Source organism: Oryctolagus cuniculus, chromosome 7, assembly GCF_051225735.1.
Source record: "Oryctolagus cuniculus isolate XC-2025 breed Fujian yellow rabbit chromosome 7, ASM5122573v1, whole genome shotgun sequence".
In the NCBI taxonomy this organism is placed as follows: Eukaryota; Metazoa; Chordata; class Mammalia; order Lagomorpha; family Leporidae; genus Oryctolagus; species Oryctolagus cuniculus.
This window is the reverse complement of record NC_142873.1, coordinates 59394717-59416525: the sequence shown is the minus strand read 5'-3', so window position 1 is coordinate 59416525 and position 21809 is coordinate 59394717. Positions and strand designations below refer to the sequence as shown.

General features: G+C 45.7%; 1 protein-coding gene across 3 annotated transcripts in view; it reads right to left on the bottom strand.

Annotated features, from left to right (window-relative positions):
- TMIGD3 (transmembrane and immunoglobulin domain containing 3) overlaps positions 1 to 21577 on the bottom strand; it is a 61899-nt gene extending 40322 nt beyond the window's left edge. Inside the window, exons 1-2 of one of the 3 annotated variants that reach the window (XM_089300154.1) lie at positions 20995 to 21577; positions 20462 to 20610 (exon numbers count right to left, since the gene is read on the bottom strand). The gene's annotated coding sequence lies outside the window, so the exon portion shown is untranslated. The remainder of the gene's footprint in view (positions 1 to 20461; positions 20611 to 20994) is intronic. The other 2 variants (XM_089300155.1, XM_089300156.1) reach the window with 2 other exon arrangements.
- Positions 21578 to 21809: the final 232 nt, after the last annotated feature.

The following is a 21809-nucleotide window of genomic DNA, read 5'->3' as shown; positions in this document are numbered from 1 at the left end:
AGACCCGGAAGAAGCTCCTGGCTCCTGGCTTCAGATTGGCACCAGCTCCAGCTGTTGCGGCCAGTTGAGGAGTGAACCAGCAGATGAAAGACCTCTCTCTCTCTCTCTCTCTCTCTCTCTTTCTCTCTTTGCCTCTCCTTTCTGTGTAACTCTGACTTTCAAATAAATAAATAAATCTTAAAAAAGAAAAGAAAAAGAAAGAAAGAAACCTTTGCCAAACCCAAGGCCAGTAAGACATTCCCCCTTTTTTTCCCCTCTCCTGGAAATTTTATAATTTAACATTATATACAAGACTATGTCTATTTAAGTTCATTTCTGTCTATATTGTGAGGTAGGAGTTGAGGTTCATTTTGTTGCACAGGGCTATGTGATTGTTTCGGCAGCATTTGTTCAAAAGATTGTTCTGTGGGAAGCCAGAATCACAAATGGGCACTGGTTCAGTCCCAGTTTTTCCACTTGTATTGCAGTTCTCTGCTATGGCCTGGAAAAGCAGTGGAAGATGCCCAAGTACTTGAGCCTCTGCACCCCTGTGGGAGACCTAGAAGAAGCTCCTGGCTCCTGGCTTCAGCCTGGCCCAGCCTCAGCCGCTGTGGCCATTTGAGGAGTGAACCAGCAGATGGAAGCTCTTTTTCTCTGTCCTTTTATGTCTGACTCTGCCTTTCAAATAATACACCTTTTTTAAAAATAAAAAAAAATTGTTCTTTACTTATTGCTGTGGCAATTTTCTTTTTTTTATGATTTTTATTTATTTGAAAGGCAGAGTTCCAGAGAGGCAGAGAGAGAAAGAGAGAGATCTGCTGGTTCACTCCCCAGATGGCCACAATGCCCAGAGCTGCACCAATCGGAAGCCAGTAGCATCTTCTGGGTCTTCCACGTGGGTGCAGGGGCCCAAGGACTTGGACCATCTTCTACTGCTTTTCCAGGCCATAGCAGAGAGCTGGAGCAGAAGTGGAGCAGTTGGGACTCAAACTGGCGGCCACATGGGATGCCGGCACTGCAGGCAGTAGCTTTACCCGATATGACACAGCAACGGCCCCCAGCACTTTTCTTGAAAGTCAGTTGGTCATATGTGTGTGGGTCTACTTCTATTTTGACTTTTATTCTGTTCCATCATTCTCTCTAGTTTTATACAATACCACCTCATCTTGACTGCTGTAGTTTTATAGTAAGTCTCAAGATCAAGTACTATAGTATTTCAACTTTGTTATTCTTTTTCAAAGTTGTTTTGGCTGTTCTAAGTTGTTTGAAATTTTTTAAATGTTTATTTATCATTTATTTGAAAGGCAGAGCTACAAAGAGAGAGTGACAGAAATCTTACATCTGTTGCCTCACTCCCCAAATGGCTGCAACGGCCGGGGCTGGGCCAGGCTGAAACTAGGAGCCCCAAGCTTCCTCCAGGTCTCCCACTTGGGAACAGGGGCCCAACCACTTGGGCCATTCACTACCACTTTCCCAGGCATGGTAGCAAGGAGCTGGATTGGAAGTGGAGCAGCCAGGTCTCAAACTGATGCCGATATGGGATGCCAGCATCCCAGGCACTAGCTGATCCTCTATGCCACAGTGCCAGCCCCTTGAATTTTCTAAAATACATTTTAAAATCAACTTTCAAATCTTTCCCCAAAAAATTTTAGGCATTTGTTTTAGGCATTTTATTGGATTGTGCTAAATTGATACATCAGTTTGGGAAAGAACTGCAAATTCAACAACTGTAGCAGAAATTTGGGACATGAACCAGTGATGGAAGATATCGCTTTCTCACACACACTCTCTCTCTTTCTCTTTCTGTCTTTCAAGTAGATGAAAACAAAGAAATAAACATTTTAAAAAGTCTTTAGGGGCAAGCATTTCACACAACTATTAAGACACCACTTGGGACGCCTGTATCCCACATCAGAGTGCCTAGGTTAAAGAGGCTCCTCCTCTGATTCTGGCTGCCTACTAATGCACACCCTGGCAGGCGGCGGGTGATGGCTTAAGTGCTCAGGCTCCTGACAACCATAGGGAGACTCAAATTGAGTTCAGAGCTCCTTGTTTCAGCCTGGCCAAATCCAAGCTGTGTGGTAACTGGGGGAGTCAACCAATGAATGGGAAATCTCTGACTCTGATTCTCTCTCTCCCTTTCAAATTTTATTTGGAAAAAAAAAAAAAAACCCACTTTGGCCCCATTTTTCTTTAGCTAATAACATAAAAAAAAAAAAAAAGACTGTAGTCACCTGGTTGCATTCCCAGGAACTGCTTCCTTTAAAAAAATAGATTTATTTATTTGAAAGGCAGAATTACAGAGTCGGGGTGGGGGAAAAGAGAGAGAGAGAGAGAGAAAGGTTTTCCATCTGCTGGTTCATTCCCCAAATGGCCACAACGGGCAGGATTGGGCCATACTGAAGCCAGGAACCAGGAGCTTCTTCTAGGTGGGTAGCTTCCAGCTTCTTCCCCTTGCACGTGGGCGCAGGGGCCTAAGCACTTGGGCCATCTTCTACTGCTTTCCCAGGTGCATTAGCAGAGAACTGGATCAGAAGTGGAGTAGTAGACTCAAACCACTGCCCATATGAAATGCTGGCATCGCAAGCAATGGCTTAACCTTGTATGCCACAGCACTGGCCCCTACATTCATTTAAAAAAGAATATATGTCTATAATTTTCCCCTGTAATATCTGTCTTCAGATTCAAAGCAATTTTAGATTTATAGGATCAGTTAGGAAGGTTTTTCTTCAATTATCTGGAAGAGTCTGTGTGGAGTTGGTAATAATCTTAAGAGTTTGATAAAACTCAGTGGGAAAGCCATATGGGCTGGAGTTTATGTGAAGATTTTTAATTATAAATTCGATTTTTGTAGCTTTAAGATTCTATGTCTTTCAAAACATTTTTTTCTATTTCATCTAAATTGTTTAATTTATTGGCAAACAGTTGTGATTAGTACTCACTTATCTTTTTAATGTGTGTGGCAGCTGTAATGATGTCTTCTATTCTTTTTTTTTTTTTTTTTTTTTTTTTTGGACAGGCAGAGTTAGAGAGAGAGAGACAAAGAAAAAGATCTTCCTTTTTCCATTAGTTCACTCCCCAAGTGGCCACTATGGTCAGTGCGTTGCAGCCAGCGTTCGCACCGATCCAAAGCCAGGAGCCAGGTGCTTCCTCCTGGTCTCCCATGCGGGTGCAGGGCCCAAGGACCTGGGCCATCCTCCACTGCACTCCCGGGCCATAGCAGAGAGCTGGCTTGGAAGGGGAGCAACCGGGACAGAATCCGGCGCCCCGACCGGGACTAGAACCTGGGGTGCTGTGCCGGCGCCGCAGGCAGAGGATTAGCCTAGTGAGCCATGGCGCTGGCTACTCTATTCTTGACATTGCTAACTTTGTCTATTTTTTCCATGTTGAGTAAAAGTAGGGGTTTGCAAATTTTAATGACATTTTCAAAGAACCAGTTTTGTTTCTTTGATTCATTTTTCTGTTTCATACATGTATGATATTACCTTTATTATTTTCTTTCTTCTGCTTGCACTGAGTTTACCCTTCTTTTTTAGTTTCTTATGGGAAAATTGAGGTCATCTGTTTGAGACCTTTCTTTATATAGGTATTTAAATGCTATTAATCTCCCTCTAAGATTTGCTTTAGCTGTGTTTTGTGATGTGTTTTATATATAATATATATGTAAATATATATAATATATATAGATTTGTTTTAAAGGCAGAGTTGCAGAGAGGCAGAGGCAGGGAGAAAGAGAGAAAGGGGGAGAGAGAGGGAGAGAGAATCTTCCATCCACTGGTTCACTCCCCAAATGGTGGCAATGGCCAAGGCTGGGCTGACCTGAAACCAGGAGCCAGGAGCTTCTTCCAAGTGTCCCACGTGGGTGCAGGGGCCTAAGTATTTGAGCCATCCCCTGCTGCTTTCCCAGGCTCATTAGCAGGGAGCTAGATTGGAAGTGGAATGGCTGGAACTTGAACCAGCTCACATATGAGATGCCAACACTGCAGGCAACGGCTTTACCTGCTACATCACAGCACTGGCCCCAGATGTTATGTATTTTTAATGTTAAATTTTTACTCTCATATATTTCAAAATATTTTCTAATTTCCTTTTAGATTTCTTTGCATCTCAGATTATTGAAACATGTGTTAGTTTCTAGTATTTGGGGATTTTCCTAATGTTTTTCTATTATCAAGCTCTAATATAATTCCATGTGATAAAAGAACAACTTGCATGAGTTAAACCCTTTTAAATTTATTGAGACTTGTGTTTTATGTTTAATTAGTAAATGTTCTCTGTGCTCCTAAAAAATATGCATTCTACTGTTAGGTGGAGAGTTCTATAAATGCCAAAGTAGGCTCAGTTAATTCATGGTGTTATGCAGTTTTTCTATATCTTCGATGATTTTCCATCTATGCGTTCTAATAATTATTGAAAAAAGGGAGTTAAAATTCCAACTATAACTGGATTTGCCTGTTTCTCTTTGCACTTCTAGCAGTCTTGGTTTGATGTATTTTGAAACTCTAATATTGGGTGCAAAACTGTTTGGGATTACCATGCCCACCTAATGAACTGACCCTTTTATCACTATGAAATAGCCCTCTCTGTCCCTGGGAATGTTCCTTGCTCTGAATTCTACCTTGTTTGGTAGTAACAGAGCCCCTACAATTTTCTTTTGATGAGTGTGATTGTGGAGTACTATTTTCCATCCCATTACTTTTTGTCCTATTTGTGTCTGTATATTTAAAGTGATTTTCTTTGCAGGCAACATATGATTCTTGTTCTTTTATCTAATCTGACAATCTCTTTTTAATAACTGCTTAATGTAATTGTTGATATGGTGGGGCTGAAAACTGCCATCTTGCTGTTTATTTGTTCTATCTGCTCTTGGTTCCCTTTTTTCCTCTATGTCTTCTTTTGAATTTATTTTTTTTTAAAGATGTATTTATGTATTTGAAAGGCAGAGTTAGAGAGAGGGAGTGGGAGAAGAGACAGAGACAAAGAGGTCTTCCATCCGCTGGTTCATTCCATAAATGGTCGCAATAGCCAGAGATGAGCTGATCTGAAGGCAGGAGCTTCTTCCAGGTCTCCTACATGGGTGGCAGGGGGTCAAGCACTTGAGTCATCTCCCACTGCTTTTCCTAGGCCATTAGCAGAGAGCTGGATCAGAAGTAGAGAGGCCAGGACTCCAACCAGTGCCCATATGGGATGCCGGCTACAACACAGCGCCAGCCTCCTGAACTGAGTAGTTAGGCTTTTTTTATATACATATTTTCAGAGCAGTTCCAAGTTAACAGCAAAACCGAATAGAAAGTACAGTGTGCACCTTTTACCCCCTTTCCTGCACACACACACAACTTCTCCCACTGTCAACATCTAGCACCAGCATGGTACATGCGTTAAAATGAGAGCGCCTACATTGAGGCGTCATTATCATTCAAAGCCCACACCGCACATTAGAGTTCACTCGTGCAGCACTCGTGGCCTGGGTTTTGACAAATGTATACTTGTAAGTCTCCACCATCATAGTATATACAGAATGGTTTCTCTGCCCTAAAAACCCTCTGGCCTCCACACATTCATCCCTCTCTGCCCACCAACCCCTGGAAACCACGGTTCATTCTACGTTTCCCGTAGTTTTCATTTTTCTAGAATGTCACCTAGTTGGAATCGTATAGTATGTAGCCTTTTCAAATTGGCTGCTTTTATTTTGTAATATGCATTTAACTTTCCTCCGTGTCTTTTCATGGCTTGAGAGCCCATTTCCTTCTCACACCGGATAACCTTCCATTATCTGAATGGGCCACAGTTTGTTGACCTACCCACCTACCGAAGTTGGTCTTGGTTGCTTTCAAGTTTTTAGCAGTTGGGAATAAAGCTGCTACAAACATTCATGTGCAGGTTTTTCTGTGGACACAGCTTCCAACTCATTTGGGTAAATACCAAGAAGCATGATGGCTGGATAGTACAATAACAGTATACTTAGTTTTGAAGAAACTGCCAGGCTGTATTCCAAAGTAGTTACACCATTTTGCATTCCCACCAACAATGCATGAGAGTTCTCATTGTTCTTCACCTTCAATAGCATTTGGTGGTGTCAGTATTTAGGATTTTCAGCATTTTAATAGTTATGTATTGTTAATTCATTCTCTTCTTAATTTGCAATTCCTTAATAGCAGTTTAAGTGAAGCATCTTTTCGTATGCTTGTCACTAATATCTTCTTTGCTGAGATGTCCCTTCAGGTCTTTTGCCTTTTGTGGTTGAGTTGTCTTTTTGTTAAGCAACAATCATTGATTAGATCTCTTTTGCAAAAAAAAAAAAAAGTTCTCCCAGTCTCTGGCTTGCCTTCTATTTTCTTTATATTGTTTTTCACAAAGCAAAGATTTTTCATTTTAATGAGCTTCAGTCTATCAATTCTTTTCCCATGGGCCATGCATTTGGTATTGTATCTAAGAAGTCCCTGCCCTACCCAAAGGTCATCTGGATTTTCTCTTATGTTACCTTTAGGAGTTTTAGAGCTCTGCATTTTGTTTATATCTACGATCCATTTTGGGTTAATTTTTTGAAGGCTATAAAGTCTGCCTTTCTTCTTCCTCTTCTGCTTTTTTTTTCTAAATTTTGCATATGGATATCCAGTTGCTCATGATTTTTTAAAAAAAACTCTTTTTTCCCACTGTATTGCTTTTATTCTTTAGTCAAAAATCAATTACCATATTTACATATGTCCATTTCTGGACTTTCTGTTCTAGCCCATTGATCTATTTTTCTGTTCTTTTGCCGATACCACACAGTCTTGATTACTGTAGCTTCATAATAAGTCTTCAAGTCTGGTAGCATCAGTGCTGACTTTGTTCTTCTCCTTCAGTGTTTTGCTGGCTGTTCTTGGTCTTTTACCTCTCCACATAAACTTTAGAATCAGTTTATCAATATGTACAAAATAATTTGCTAGGGTTTTCATTGAGTCTCTCTCTCTCTTTTTTTTTTTTTTTTTTTTTTTTTTTTTGAACCTATACCTATAGATCTAGTTGGGAAGAACTGTCACCTTGACAACACTTGGTCTTCCTATCCATGAACATGGAATAACTGCCCATTTCTTTACGCTTTTAAAATTTTTTCACCTGAATTTTGTGGGTTTCCTCATACATGTGCTGTTAGATTTATATCTAAGTATTTCACTGTGGGGTGTGCTAATGTAAGTTGTGTTTTTTAACATCAAAATTCAATTTTTCATTGTGAGTATGAGAACATAATTGACTTTTGTGACATTTACCTTGTACCCTGAAAATTTTTTTTTTAAAAATTATTTATTTGAAAGGCAGAGTGACAGAGAGAGGGTGAGACTGGGAAAGAGAGAGAGGGAGAGAGAAAGAGATCTTTCAGTCACTGATTCCCTCCCCACAGGGCAGCAGCAGCCAGGAGTGGATCAAGCTGAAGCCAGGAGCTAGGAACTCCATCCAGGTCTCCCACATGGGTGACAGGGGCTCAGGTACTTGGGCCATCAACTGCTACCTTCCTAGGTGCAAGCTGGACTGGAAGCACAGTATCTGGACTCAAACCACTGCTCCACTATAGGATGCCAGTGATGCAACCATCTCTTCCCCACCTGCCATCACACTGCTCTGCCTTTCAAATAAATAAGTAAATCTTTAAGGATTCATTATAAAGATCCCACCCTATCTGACTGGAATGCAAATGTTTCTGACTTTGTCCTTTGCTCATTTGGGGGTAATTCTTTCCCTGACTTGTAGTTTTCCTCTCACACACTCAGCTGAAGACTTCAGGGAGACCCTCTTCAGATCCTCAGGACTGGACCCTTCTGGACACAGCTCTCTCCTGTTTGGCATTCTGTTCTGCAAACTCTAGAAATCTAGATCTCCCTGAACTCCCATGTCCGTCTTCTCAATCGTTTCCCCTCCCTTCACTGCAATGGGGAATTCGTCTCCAGAATAAAGTTGGGGTGACTGTAGGACTCACATCAGCTGATTTCCCTCTCTCTGGGATCCCTTTCCTGCACAGCCTGATGAGTGTCAGAACATTGCTTCATATGTTCTGGTCAGTTTATTCCTTGTTTCAGGCAGAAAGGTAAACCTGGTTTCATCTTGGTAAATCTTACTCCACCTTGGCCAGAAGTAAAACTGAATTGTATTTCTGTGGGTTGAGAGTGTGGTAGAGGAAGAGGGGTGCTGTGAAAAAAACACCATCTTTTGGGGGGGGGGGGCATGGTGGAGGGCGTGGTCTCCATCTCATAAATCTAATCAATTTTATTTTTTTTTATTTTGTTTTAACTTTTATTTAATGAATATAAATTTCCAAAGTACAGCTTATGGATTACAATGGCTTCCCCCCATAACGTATCTCCCATCCGCAACCCTCCCCTTTCCCACTCCCTCTCCCCTTCCATTCACATCAAGATTCATTTTCGATTCTCTTTATATACAGAAGATCAGTTTAGCATATATTAAGTAAAGATTTCAACAGTTTGCTCCCACACAGAAACATAAAGTGAAAAATACTGTTTGAGTACTAGTTATAGCATTAGATCTCAATGTACAGCACACTAAGGACAAAGATTCTACATGAGGAGTAAGTGCACAGTGACTCCTGTTGTTGACTTAACAAATTGACACTCTTGTTTATGGCCTCAGTAATCACCCTAGGCTCTTGTCATGAGTTGCCAAGGCTATGGAAGCCCCCTGAGTTCACCAACTCTGATCATATTTAGACAAGGCCATGGTCAAAGTGGAAGTTCTCTCCTCCCTTCAGAGAAAGGTACCTCCTTCTCTGATGACCCATTCTTGCCACTGGGCTCTCACTCGTGGAGATCTTTCATTTAGGTTTTTTTTTTCCCCCAGAGTGTCTTGGCTTTCCACGCCTGAAATACTCTCATAGGCTTTTCAGCCAGATCCGCATGCCTTAAGGGCTGATTCTGAGGCTAGAGTGCTGTTTAGGACATCTGCCATTCTATGAGTCTGCTGTGTATCTCACTTCCCATGTTGGATCGTTCTCTCCCTTTTTGATTCTATCAGTTAGTATTTGCAGACACTATTCTTGTTTATGTGATCCCTTCGGTTCTTAGTCCTATCATTATGATCAATTGTGAACAGAAATGGATCACTGGGACTAGTGAGATGGCATTGGTACATGCCACCTTGATGGGATTGAATTGGAATCCCCTGGTATGTTTCTAACTCTACCGTTTGAGGTAAGTCAGCTTGAGCATGTCCCTCCCGAATTGCACATCTCTTCCCTCTCTTATTCCCACTCTTATATTTAACAGCGATCACTTTTCAGTTAAGTTTCAGCACTTAAGAATAATTGTGTATTAATTACAGTATTCAACCAAAAGTATTAAGTAGAACAAACAAAAAAAAATACTAAGAGGGATAACATATTAAGCTGCTCATCAACAGTCAGGGCGAGGGCTGATCAAGTCACCGTTTCTCATAGTGTTCATTTCACTTTAACAGGTTTCCTTTTTGGTGCTCATTTAGTTGTCACCTATCAGGGAGAACATATGGTATTTGTCCCTTTGGGATTGGCTTAGATCACTCAGCATAATGAAAAACACCATCTTTAAAGAAACCTTTCCGGGGCCGGCACTGTGGCGTAGCGGGTAAAGCCGCCTATAGTGCCGGCATCCCATATGGACTCCGGTTCGAGTCCCAGCTGCTCCACTTCTGATCCAGCTCTCTGCTATGTCCTGGGAAAGCAGTAGAAGATGGCCCAAATCCTTGGGCCCCTGTATCCACGTGGGAGACCCAGAAGAAGCTCCTGGCTCCTGGCTTTGGATCAGCGCAGCTCTGGCCATTACAGCCATCTCTGCCTCTGCCCCTCTCTGCCTCTGCCTCTCTCTGACTCTGCCTTTCAAATAAATAAATAAATCTTTAAAAAAAAAAAAAGAAAGAAACCTTTCCATGAATAAAAATTCTACCCACTGCAGAGTATAGGCATGCAGAGACTTAATAACTTTAGCAATTTACCTCTCTTACAGAACCCTCCTAAGTTCTCTAGCAGAAGCTGTAACTTATATAAAGATTGAGCTTGAAGTTAAGTGTTATAAATAATTAAGGTCATGTACAAGAGATAATGGGAAATCGAGCCCAGGACTGACTACCCAGATCTGCTTCCCCACGAGGAGATATCATCGGCAGAGAAGCAATTCTCAGATGCCAATCAGCCCTCACTGATAATCAATGATTCTTCTTCCAAGAGCAGTAATGCTCAGTCTTCTGCTTGGGCAGTGAGGACCTCAGAGGGCCGGCACTGGCCTCAGCATGGGAGGTGGGGTGGGTCTAATTGGCTCATTCCACGGATCAGAGCAAATCCTTCTTAGTGCAAGAGAGAAACCCTAGGCATGCAATCTCTCACCTGGACCCTCATGGTATTTAGTAGGTGAGTAAATGTGGTTTCCAAAGCTCCACAGGTGCCATTCACACCTGGCAAGGTAGAGACCTTGGGTCAGCCAAGCTACCCCTCTCTGCTGTTGCTGCAGCTCCAGCCTCCTATTTGTTAGGAGCTACTTGATTGGAAAACAGCTTCTATTTACATTTGAAAGGGCAACACAGCATAATGTATAATTTACCAGCTTTCAGGTTGAGAAGACCTGGGTTCAAATCCCACTTTTCTGCAGCCAATGAGTGGCTCTGAACAAGACACTTAACTGCTCTAATTCTCAGTTCTATCCACATATAAAGTGGCGACAGCATTCTCTCTTGCAGCTTTTTGCAAAGGGTTCATATGAGCCCCAGCCTACGACATTCACTCAGCATCAGAGCTGTAACCACTGTTACGGTGGCCATCTGGGGAAGAAACCTTGCCCACAGGAAGGAAGTCGAAGGCGGCACCTCTTTATACTTATCAAAATGAGGACATGCCATCTGAAATGAAGTCCATCCAAGCCTTAAAACACCGAATACAATCTCATCCATACTCCGGAAAATGCAAATTGTCAGAAGTATTCTAAGTGAAGGTGCCTGTTCTGGGGCCTGGCTGAGAGTCCTTTAGACCTGTTCCAGAGACTCGGTGCCTCTCGTAGCCACCCCTACCAGGAGAACGCGGTTGAGATGAGAGCCTGGGGCACAGCACTCGCGGCTGAGCACTGCCTGACCACAGCGTGTCCCAGGAACATCAGACACGAAAGAAAGGCAACAAGCACACTCCTGCTTCTAGAGACCTCTGCCTCGCTCAAGGCGGGAGGTGGATGAGCTGATGGCAGACCTAGCAAAGCTACCACTGGGGTTGCTGGAATGAGGACCCCTGTCACCAAGCCGGCAAGGTGTCCCAACAGTGGAAAGAGGATCCCTGCCTCGGGTCCTGGTGCAGCTGTGGGTGGTCCTGGTCCCTACTGCTCTGTGGAGGGGATGATGGATCTGCATTGGCCTTTTCGAGGCAGGGAGCCCACGCCTGCTTTATAACAGCAGCTTTCTCTCCAAACCCCAGTATCTGGTCTCAGGCTGGAGCCAGTGTGCTGTGGTTAGGGTTCTCCCCAGCAGGTTAAGCCACTGCCTGCGATGCCGGCATTCCATATTGGAACATCGGTTCCAGTCCTGGCTGGTCCACTTCCCATCCAGCTCCCTGCTATTGTGACTGAGAAAGCAGCAGAAGATGGCCCAAATGCTTGGGCCCCTGGGGCCCTTGCCACCCACGTGGGAGACACAGATGGAGTTCTAGGCGCCTAGCTTTGGCCTGGCCCAACCCTGGCAGTTGTGGTCTTTTGGGGGAGTGAACCAGCAGATGGAAGATCTCTCTCTCTCTGTCATTCTTCCTTTCAAATAAATAAAATCAATTTAGAAGGGCCTCTGACCCTCTCCCACAGGACAATGACTACTTAACTTTTAAAATGCGTGAAATATTTCGTTTCTGTCCATGGAGAACACAGGGTATTTTTTTTTTTCTGTACTAAGACTTTATATTTAAGTGTGAATCATTAACTCTGACAGCGTTAGCTATCCAAATTCCTCACCATGCACTGATCCACAGATTTCAACTCTCCCCCCTTCCTTGCTGGCTCTGCTGGCTCCTTGGTCCTCTCACCCCCTCCTTGACCCCTTTTCTTTAGGTGCTGGCCTGTTCTTTCCTTTCCACTGATAAACCTAGCCCAGTTCTGCCAACAGAACCTGTGTGGTCACTTCTTTCAACCAGGTTGCCACAGACCCAATGGCTGGCCACATCCCTTCGTGGGTTTGAGAAAGTGTAAACAAGTAATAAAACAGTTTAAGAATAACACCAAAAGGTATAAAAGTATTAAAAAGTTATAAAAATAAAATAGCCCTTCCTGCCCTTCAGCCCACCCAACATTTCCACACCTCCCAGCCAACCATTGTTAGCAGTTTGCTGTGTATTTGTCTAGAATTGTTCTACACTTACAATAGCGTATAGCATAGTGCTTCGGCTGCTAATAGATGCTCAGAGCTAGCACGTCTGGTTCTGATTTCTGGTGTTGCCACTTGCTAGGTGGGCAACCCTCAGCGAGTTAACCTCACCATACTTGGATCTTTCCATGTAAAATTGAGATAATTTTAGTATCCACTTCCTAGAGATTTTTTTCTTGAGGATTAATAAGGAAATAAATAGCTAGCAAACACTTAGAGTAACACTAGTATCATTGTACATGCTAACGATTGTTATTATGTGTGCATTTTCATCTGTTGCACAAACGGGATCATATATGTGTACTGTTCTCCATGCTTGTGTCACCTGATAAATGTACAACAGGCATCTTTCGATATTAACATGATCCCAGTCATTGTAATGACAACAATGACATTTGATTGTATGGCTATAAGAGATGGAGTTGTCTGTGGCACAGCAAGTTAAGCCGCCATCTGCAGCACCAGCATCCAATATGGGCACCGGTTCAAGTCCTGGCTGTTCCACTTCCAATCCAACTACCTGCTAATGTGTCTGGGAAAGCAGCAGAAGATGACCCAAGTGTTTGGGTCCCTGCCTCCACATGGGAGATATAGATGGAATTTTAGGCTCCTGGCTTCGGCCTGGCCCAGCCTTGGCCATTGTGAACATTTGGGAAGTGAACCAGCAGATGGAAGATCTCTCTCCCTCTTCTCTATCTCTCTCTCTGTAATTCTGAATTGCAAATAAATCACTAGTCCAGAAACGAGCTTAAGCTGCTTTTAATTAATTTTAAAAATTATTTTATTTATTTAACAGGCAGAGAGACAGATAGGCAGGAAGTTCCTATTTGCTGATGCACTCCCCAAATGCCCACCATGGCCATTCTGGGCTGAGACAGATCTGTAAACTTGGAATGCAATCTAGGTCTCCCACGTGGGTGGCAGGAACCCAATTACGTGAGCCATCGCCATTTCCTCCCAAGGTCTGCATTGTTGAGAAGCTGGAGTCAGGATCCAGAGCCAAAAAAGAAGCCAGGCACTAACCATTCAGCTAAATGTCTGTCCAGCACAGTTACTATCCTCACTGATCAATTTCCATAAGTGTTCCTCTCCAAACATGGTTCTCCGGCAGGCCCTTGGAAAGGAAGTCACCTCCTGCCTGCCCCTTCCCATGACCTGGGGTGGGAAGAACTGATCCCTGAGGAAAGATCTATGTATAACCGGGCAAGAAAGGGGCCTCTGGGAACATATGAGTGATGCGAATATAAAATCATGGGGCCAGAGTGTGCGTGGATGCATGTGTGTGTGTGTGTGTGTGTGCCTGGGTGTGGATTCAGCACCATGACTTTTCCCTTTATCTCCATCTCTGTCGACTCTCCTATTGTTTTCTACCCATTTTACATCTGGGCATCAGAGTATAAAAATCAACAGAGAGCTAAGAACTGTAATCAGAACTAAAGTACAACATGGCTGTCAAGAAACCAGGAGGCACAAAAGTTAGGTGAACAGCCCACTCACAGAAAATTAGCACAGGAAACAGCTGGAAGTACCAGGTTTGGGAGCCTGGTTCAACTGTGTATCAGCAACATTGGCTTTACGGAGCCACACTGAGGATTAGAGGCATCAGACTCATACAGTATCTCTAACGGTGCCTGGCACCACGTAAGCACTGAAGAAATTCACCTGCTATTATCCTTGAAACTAAATTCATCTCCACCTCTGAACCTCCATTTTCTTTGGTGCCAACTTTCTTACATTTCATTCTGTTTAAAGAGAAGTCACAGGAAAGTTATCACACAGAGGCTTAGTGCACAAGTATATAGAACTCCAGAAATGGTTCCAAAAGAGGGGGTCAGAGCCCTATCAGGAGCCATCTGGTCAGATCCTGTAAGCAGCAGGCACAAAAGTCCCTCTGGACATTGGAAATCAGATGGGCATTTATTCAACACATTCCTGTAGGGGTCATTTACAAAATTAAGCCGACACAGCAAAAGGACCCAGCCGTCCAGCATCTAGGAGTCATCACAGGCAGAGAAAACGTTTAAAGTGAGGGTAAGATGTTTACTGAAAACCTCGTTTTGCTCAGCAACTCGCCAAGGCCGTGTGCTAATGAAGGCTGGCAGATCCTGCTCGGGATGTATGGCTCGTATGCTGGAGTTCACACAATGTTTTTCACTAGTATTTTCTTCTCCAGACCAAGGCAGAAATACGTGTGTCCTGTGGGGTGTGTCCGCGACAGAGCAGAATCAAAACGACGCTGGCCGCTGAGCTCGAGAAATCCAGCTGCCTTCTGACAGCCTCTGCACGCACAACAGTGGCATTGTATGCAGGGAGAAACAGAACTGAAGCTTTCCTGCAAGCATAGCTGAACTTGAACCGCCCGGCGCGGTGCAGAGACTAGCAGCCAGCTCCCAGCCCAGGCACCCCTCCCCTGCCGCCCTCGTCTCTGCGAGAGAATTTAGTTCCATTTAAGTCCAGCAAAATGGCAAACAGCACTGCAAGCACCACTTCCATTCATGGCAATGGGGATCCTCCAAAGCAGCGGGAACCCCCCTTCCACTCCCAAGGCCGCTGGATTTGCTCCGACCTCCTCCATTTCCTTTCCTCTAGACACCCCAGAGGGACAGGATAGGGCCGAAGAACTAGGGTTTAACTTTTAAGTTTTTTTTTTTTTTTTTCCAAAAGAAGAACCACCAATATCAGCAAAAAGAAGGGAGTCTCTAATTACTAACACGGTCAGGATGTTAGTTAGCCACAATTCAACTTCTGCATCTTTCGGATAAAGAAACTTAGGCCAGAGAGGCTGGCAGCCAGAGGGGCGCTTGGAGCAAGGGACTACCCCCCCCCCAGGACCCACCCACCTATCTTGGGAGTTGGCTGAGGGCCGTGCCCTCCTGTGCCAGGTTCACCGGCACTGTTCCCTTCCCATTAGCGGTTCCCGCTCCACTGCTGTGTGCTACATCCCGTGCTTGGGAGAAGGAAGCAAAACCCTACCGCGCAGGAGTTTCTACAGACCGGTGCAGTTCCTTTTCTGTGAATCCACTTCGTCTCTGGTATTTCCCCAGTCCCCGCCACTGAAATCATAAGCCGGGCTTTTTTGTCCCTTTAGGTTCAGATCTTTATAGTCATAGTCATGCTTCGTGTCCCGTCCCCCCCCCACACACACACACTTTGGATACCTCAGCTAGTCCTGTTCATTATCCACTTAAATATTCAATCATCTGTCAACAGACATTTCTTTTCCTCCTTCCGGGGGCCACGCACTGCCCCTTCCTGCTACAGCCCCTTCCATTCCTCTCCCTTCGTTCATTCAGCCCCGTTGCAGGCTTGTGCACCCTCCAGTTGACTAGTGCCACACCAACGACCTGGTTGCTTGCAGCCCAGCCTCTCTGTCTCCAAAATGTTGCATCAGGGGCCGGCCCTGTGGCGTAGTGGATAAAGCCGCCGCCTGCAGTGCTGTTATCCCATATGGGTGTTGGTTCCAGTCCCAGCTGCTCCACTTCCAATCCAGCTCTCTGCTATGGCCTGGAAAAGCAGTGGAATTTGGCCCAAGTCCTTGGGCCCCTGTACCCACATGGGAAGACCAGGAAGAGGCTCCTGGCTCCTGGCTTCGGATCGGTGCAGCTGATCATAGAGCATCCGACTGCTCTACGACTCACCGGCCATGCCAGCCTTCTGCTCCTCAGTCCACGGCTGATGGCGACCTGCGCGCTCACCAATTCAGGGTCTCGGCCATCCCCCAGGTTTGCCACTTGTCCTGCAACCACCTTACCCACCCAAACTTTTTTTTTTCCTCCATGATTCTCACCTAATTCTTCTTTAACTGATGAAATTGCACTCACCCTTTGAGGCCTGAAAAGTCCCTGGTCCCCAGCCCCAGCACAATGATCCCTCCCTCCTTCTCCCCAAGCACTCCTCTGTAGCACACGCGCACACGACTTGCTGCGCGCTTACGTGTTCATAGGCTGTCTCCGCACCTGGATTCTGAACAAAGGTGCCCCCCCACACACACAGGGATCATCCTTTTGGTTTGTATTCCAATTTGCAGCATCGCATAGGCATGGAATTACTTAAATAACTCCTACCTGGCCCAGCACTGAGTCCTCTGCAGGCGCTCAGCAAAGACTTGCTGAGCAGGTGAAGTTAATCTGACATCAGTACATCACCCATGGTGTAGGCAGGTATGTAAAAAAAAAAAAAGCAATTGTCACACACACACACACACACACACACACACACACACACGATGTTCAGAGGACATTATTTTTAAATGGGAAACTTCCCTTCTTGGGAAATCAAGGACAAAGAGGCTGAACATCCAAGCAGAACTTTGAACTTTCTCCTAGGACACACTATTTTAGGACCCTAGAGAATTCCTCTTTAAAAGAGAACTATCCCTCCTTGACACATTATTTTAAAAAATTAGAAAGTAGCATGAACTCAAAATTGTTAAGGGATAAAAATATTATGTTTCCAAGGGAAACAATCTTATTGCACTAAGCACAAGGAAGACATATCTAATCTGGAATTAATAAATGTTAAAGAAAACTAAGGCAACGTCATTGGCAACATGAGACACATGGAGGGCAGGATAGCCAGAGTGATAGTAGGTGTGATCTTTCTGGCGGAGCCACTTTGATTACTGTTCATTTATTCAAGGAGATTTATTTTTCTCCCTGAGCCCTCTCCACCACAATAGTCCTCTGTTTTGTTTAAATACTTTCCTCAAACACCTAAGCTTTTAAGATTTCAGACCATTTGTTTGCTATTTAATAGCTCATATGGCATTTTCACAATTTTTAAAAGAATGTTGGGTCAGAAAACCAAGCACATCAGGATGATGTGGACAGTATCAGCCACTAAAAATACACTTCCTGTAAGATGCGGAGAACTGCCTCGCTTTCACGGAGAAGCACAGTTTATCCTCCTAGAACTGGATCTCTTATCAAGTACATATTACGGACGAGACACTGAGCCTGGATTGGAGTCCTGGCTCTGCTTCTGATTCCAGTTTCCTGGTACTGTGCACCCCGACAGCCGCAAGTGATGGCTCAAGTAGGCACGAGACTTCCCCCGGTGAGCTGTCTCTTCTGAAACTTCACTCTTCCCCTACAACTCCCTCCACAGCCCCCAGCTTCCTCCCTCAGTGCTGTGCCGAGTTCTTCACCAGATCCACGGAGGCCACCTACATGGGAGACCCAGATTGAGTTCCAACGCTCCTGGCTTTGGCCTGGTCCAGTCCTAGCTGTTGCAGGCATTTGGGGAGTAAGCCAACAGATGCAAGAGCTTTCTCTGTCTTTCTCTCTCTCTCTCTTCCCTCTCTCGCATCTCTCTTTCAAATAAAAATAGATTTTTTTAAAGACTCTTATCCATTGATTTGAGAGGTAGAGTTACAGACAGAGAGAGAGAGAGAGAGAGAGAGAAAGGTCCTCCCTCCGTTGGTTCACTCCCCAGATGGCCGCAACGGCTGGAGCTGTGCTGATCCAAAGCCAGGAGCCAGGTGCTTCTTCCTGGTTTCCCACATGGGTGCAGGGGCCCAAGCACTTGGGCCATCCTCCACTGCCTTCCCAGGCCACAGCAAAGAGCTGGATCGGAAGAGGCGCAGCCGGGACTAGAACCAGTGCGCATATGGGATACTGGCACTGCAGGAGGATTAACCTACTGTGCCACAGCACCGGCCCCCAAAATAGATTTTCTTAACACATCAAGTTTGCCATATATGGCACGAGGCTTTGATCTGGGAAGTTCGTCACTCACTCCTTTCACGTATCTACAGAAATCGTGTGGTCTTCCTCTCGCCAGGCGCATTGTCTTGGTGCCACACGTCTGCCTGTGACTAACGGCTCTCAGCAGAACACGAGGAGGAGGTTCCTGGTGAGGGCGTCCCTCTCTTCTGTTGTGGTTGCTGAATCACCCCACTTCCCGTGTCTGGCCCTTCAGGGTAGCCACCTACCACTACTCACTTGGTTCTAAACGCCTTTGTTCATCTTTGATGTCCCAGGAACCAAGCCCACTGGGTCTCCTTTGGCTTCAGAGTCATGCTGTGTACAAAACAATCCCAGCATCTACAGTCATCGAACGGCATTGGGAGAAACATTCTCAGGAACTCGGGACTACCGTTTCAGCAGGCGTATTTCTGTCTAAATGTACTGGAGAATAAAAGGGTTCCCAGGGCCTCTGGCGTGCCTCCAGCAAAGGACTGCTACACCCCAGAGGAATTGGATTGTTGCCCAGTGAGTGGCCTTTGGAGTGACCTGAACTTTATATACTGTTCTGAATAGATGCCCTGTGGCATCAGGCAGCAGGGGAATTTTCGAAGGCTGCTCTATGGAAGTCATCTGATACTTATGTTCCCTTGCAAGGGGTCAGATATGCTACCCTCCAGCAAGCCTGGTCCCCAGACCTGGTACTAGAGGACCTCTCCCATTTGAACTTCCCTTGGCCAATGGCACTGATATCCCACCCTTAGCAGCAGACTCTTGCCTGGGAGACCTCGTATTCCCTTCAATTAGGTTTAACAGATGTTATCTGTATGCCAGATCTTGTGTTTAGCTACTGTGAATTAAAAAGAAAAACAAGAATAGGAAAAGGAGAAGGAAAAGACCTGGTTCTTGCGTGAAGAGCTCACAGACCATTGCTGTGGGTTGTCATCAAACAGCCTGGCAGCCTGGGCGCCACTGGAACTCAGAAGAGAGGGGCCCAAGCTGGGAGCCAGGAGCTCAGTCCAGGTCTCCCATGTGAGTGGCTGACACCAAATGCCTTGAGCCATCACTAGGGCCTACCAGGTCTGCATCAGCAGGAAGGTGGAATCAAAGGCAGGAATCGAAAGCTGGGAGCTGAACCTAGGGCCTCTGATGTGAGATGCAGGTGTCAAGCCCTGTGCTAAATGCCTACTCCGAGACGGTGAATTTTTGTAAGGCCTGTGTCACCAAGACCACAGGTCACTCCACAAGTATTCCCTTATCTAAACGATAACATCTCTTTCAAGGGGTTTAACTTGGGACGAGGCAAAGGAGAAGCAGCCATGGCTCCCTCTCCTGTGGGTGAAAGGGCTGTGCGCGCTGAGAGGAAGAGCACCAGGAAGCTGCCTGGTGGCCTCCGGTGGATCTGGTGAAGAACTCGGCACAGCACTGAGGGAGGAAGCTGGGGGCTGTGGAGGGAGTTGTAGGGGAAGAGTGAAGTTTCAGAAGAGACAGCTGACCGGGGGAAGTCTCGTGCCTACTCCATGGCCGCACAGCCATTTGAATGCCTTTTCTCCTGTGTGTTTGTTTTTGTTTTTGTTTTTGTTTTAAGTTTTATTTATTTGTTTGAAAGTCAAGAGTTACAAAAGAGAGAATAAGAGATGGGGGCAGGGGAGAGAGAGAGAGAGAGAGAGAGAGAGAGAGAATCTTCCAGCCACTGGTTTACTCCCTAGATGGCTGCAACAGCCAGGGCTGGGCCAGGCCAATGCCAGGAGCCAAGAGCTTCACCTGGGTCTCCCATGTGGGTGTAGCGGCCCAAGCACTTGGGCCATCTTCCATTGCTTTTCACAGGCCAATACAAGGGGGCTTGATTGGAAGTAGAGCAGCCTAGCCAGCGCCGCGGCTCACTATGCTAATCCTCTGCCTTGTGGCGCCGGCACCCCAGGTTCTAGTCCCGGTCAGGGTGCCAGATCCTGTCCTGGTTGCTTCTCTTCCAGGCCAGCTCTCTGCTGTGGCCCGGGAGTACAGTGGAGGATGGCCCAGGTCCTTGGGCCCTGCACCCGCATGGGAGACCAGGAGGAAGCACCTGGCTCCTGGCTTCGGATCAGCGCAGCGCAGGCCATAGAGCAGCCAAGACACAAATCAACACCCATAGGAAAGCTGGTATCGCAGGTGGTAGCATTAACAGCTCCACACCACGATGTTGGCCTCCTCTCTCGTGTTTTTATTGTGAAGGGGGCATTGCGCTTTTCTGTCAACTTCCTGTATCAGACATAGTTGTCTACTTCCAGATCAGTTCCTACCTTCAAAAGTTGCCATGTCTAGTTCTTTCAGTAACCATAGATAATAAATGAATAAATAAAGCTTTTCCTAGCTTCTGATAGCCCTGAGAGCATCCATTTCAATTCCTGGGCCTCTGAAGACTTGGAACACTCAACAGAACACCTAACCCGACTCCCGCAATATCTTACCCAAGTTTCACTTGCAGATTTCTGTTTCTTTTGCTGGAAACTTCTGGACTTTGTTCAAGGAGAAATGCAGCCAGGCTTGCTGCAATGCCAGGCAAGAAACTACGCGAAGGAGCTGTGGTTGGCGGCCCCTTCACAAGCTCAGCTCCCTCCTGATAAAAGAAGACAGAAAAGCCAGCACGTGAAATGCAACGAGAAGTTGAAATCAAAAGCCTGTTTGTACATTGTCCCACGGGTTATAGTATCTAGACCAAGTCCAGAGGAGTTCTTTTCTCCTAAACTCACACAGCAGAGGTGAGAGTCCTTTGGTAACCCGGATGTGAAATGTCGACTTGTGTGGATCTTTTCACGGATGAACCCCAAATCCTCAGACGAAAGTAGTTCTATGTGAACTCAGTTGTCTGTGTTTTGTGAACCTTTCGTTCCCAAGGAAGAGTCACTGCCAAAAGGGACAAACTGTCCTCCCTGTTCTCACTGCAATACCTTCTCCCACCCCTTCTCCACACAGCAAGCGGGGCAGGCTCTTAGAAACACACCTGGACCACGTCTTCTGCTCACACCTCCTGGAGCGGGGTGGGGTGTGGTGGAATGAGAAGGTGAGAAGGTCATGCCAAGATGGCTGCTGAGGTGAGAAGGTCATGCCAAGATGGCCACTGACAACAGAAACTGCCTGGCAACAGGCATGATTGGATGGCTTCGGAAACCACATGACAACAGAGCCTGACTGGCAACAGGCTATGATTGGATGGCTTTGGAAACTGCCTGGCAACAGGCTGTGATTGGTTAGGGAATAGACCGCCCCTTGACCAGATTGGCTGCCTTGGCTATCTAAGCAGCTGTAGCAACTGAAATAAATGAGTCTGAGGGCTGCTAGCCTCTGGCCCGCTTTCACCCGACTCCCGGGGTCTGTGTGGTGGCTCCGTGCCTCTTGCCCCCACCACGCTCCTCTTCTCAGAACGAATCCTCTCAGAAGAAATCAACTTCAACAGTGGGGTTGGGGGGACTATCACTGGAATGTTAACACACTCACTTCTCGGTGCCATGAGGCTTTGGGAAAATGAAAGGTGGGTTTCTCTCCTTGCCAGACCTGGCTCTGCCTTGAGCAGGAGAGGGAAGAAGCCCCACTACAGATAGAGAAACTTCAAATGGAAATCGAGTTCCCCCTGTTCCTTTCTGTGTCATCCCTTCGTCCTGCCCCCAGGGTGGCCATTTGTCAAGCTGGTGCAAGTTTTCCTTATTTAAAGCTCTGGGCCTTCGCAGACAGAGAATTGGCTATGACCTCCAAAGAAAGGGCCGTGTTTTCAGGGAATGTCCCACACTCCTAACCCCTATCATAATCTATGCTGAGGGG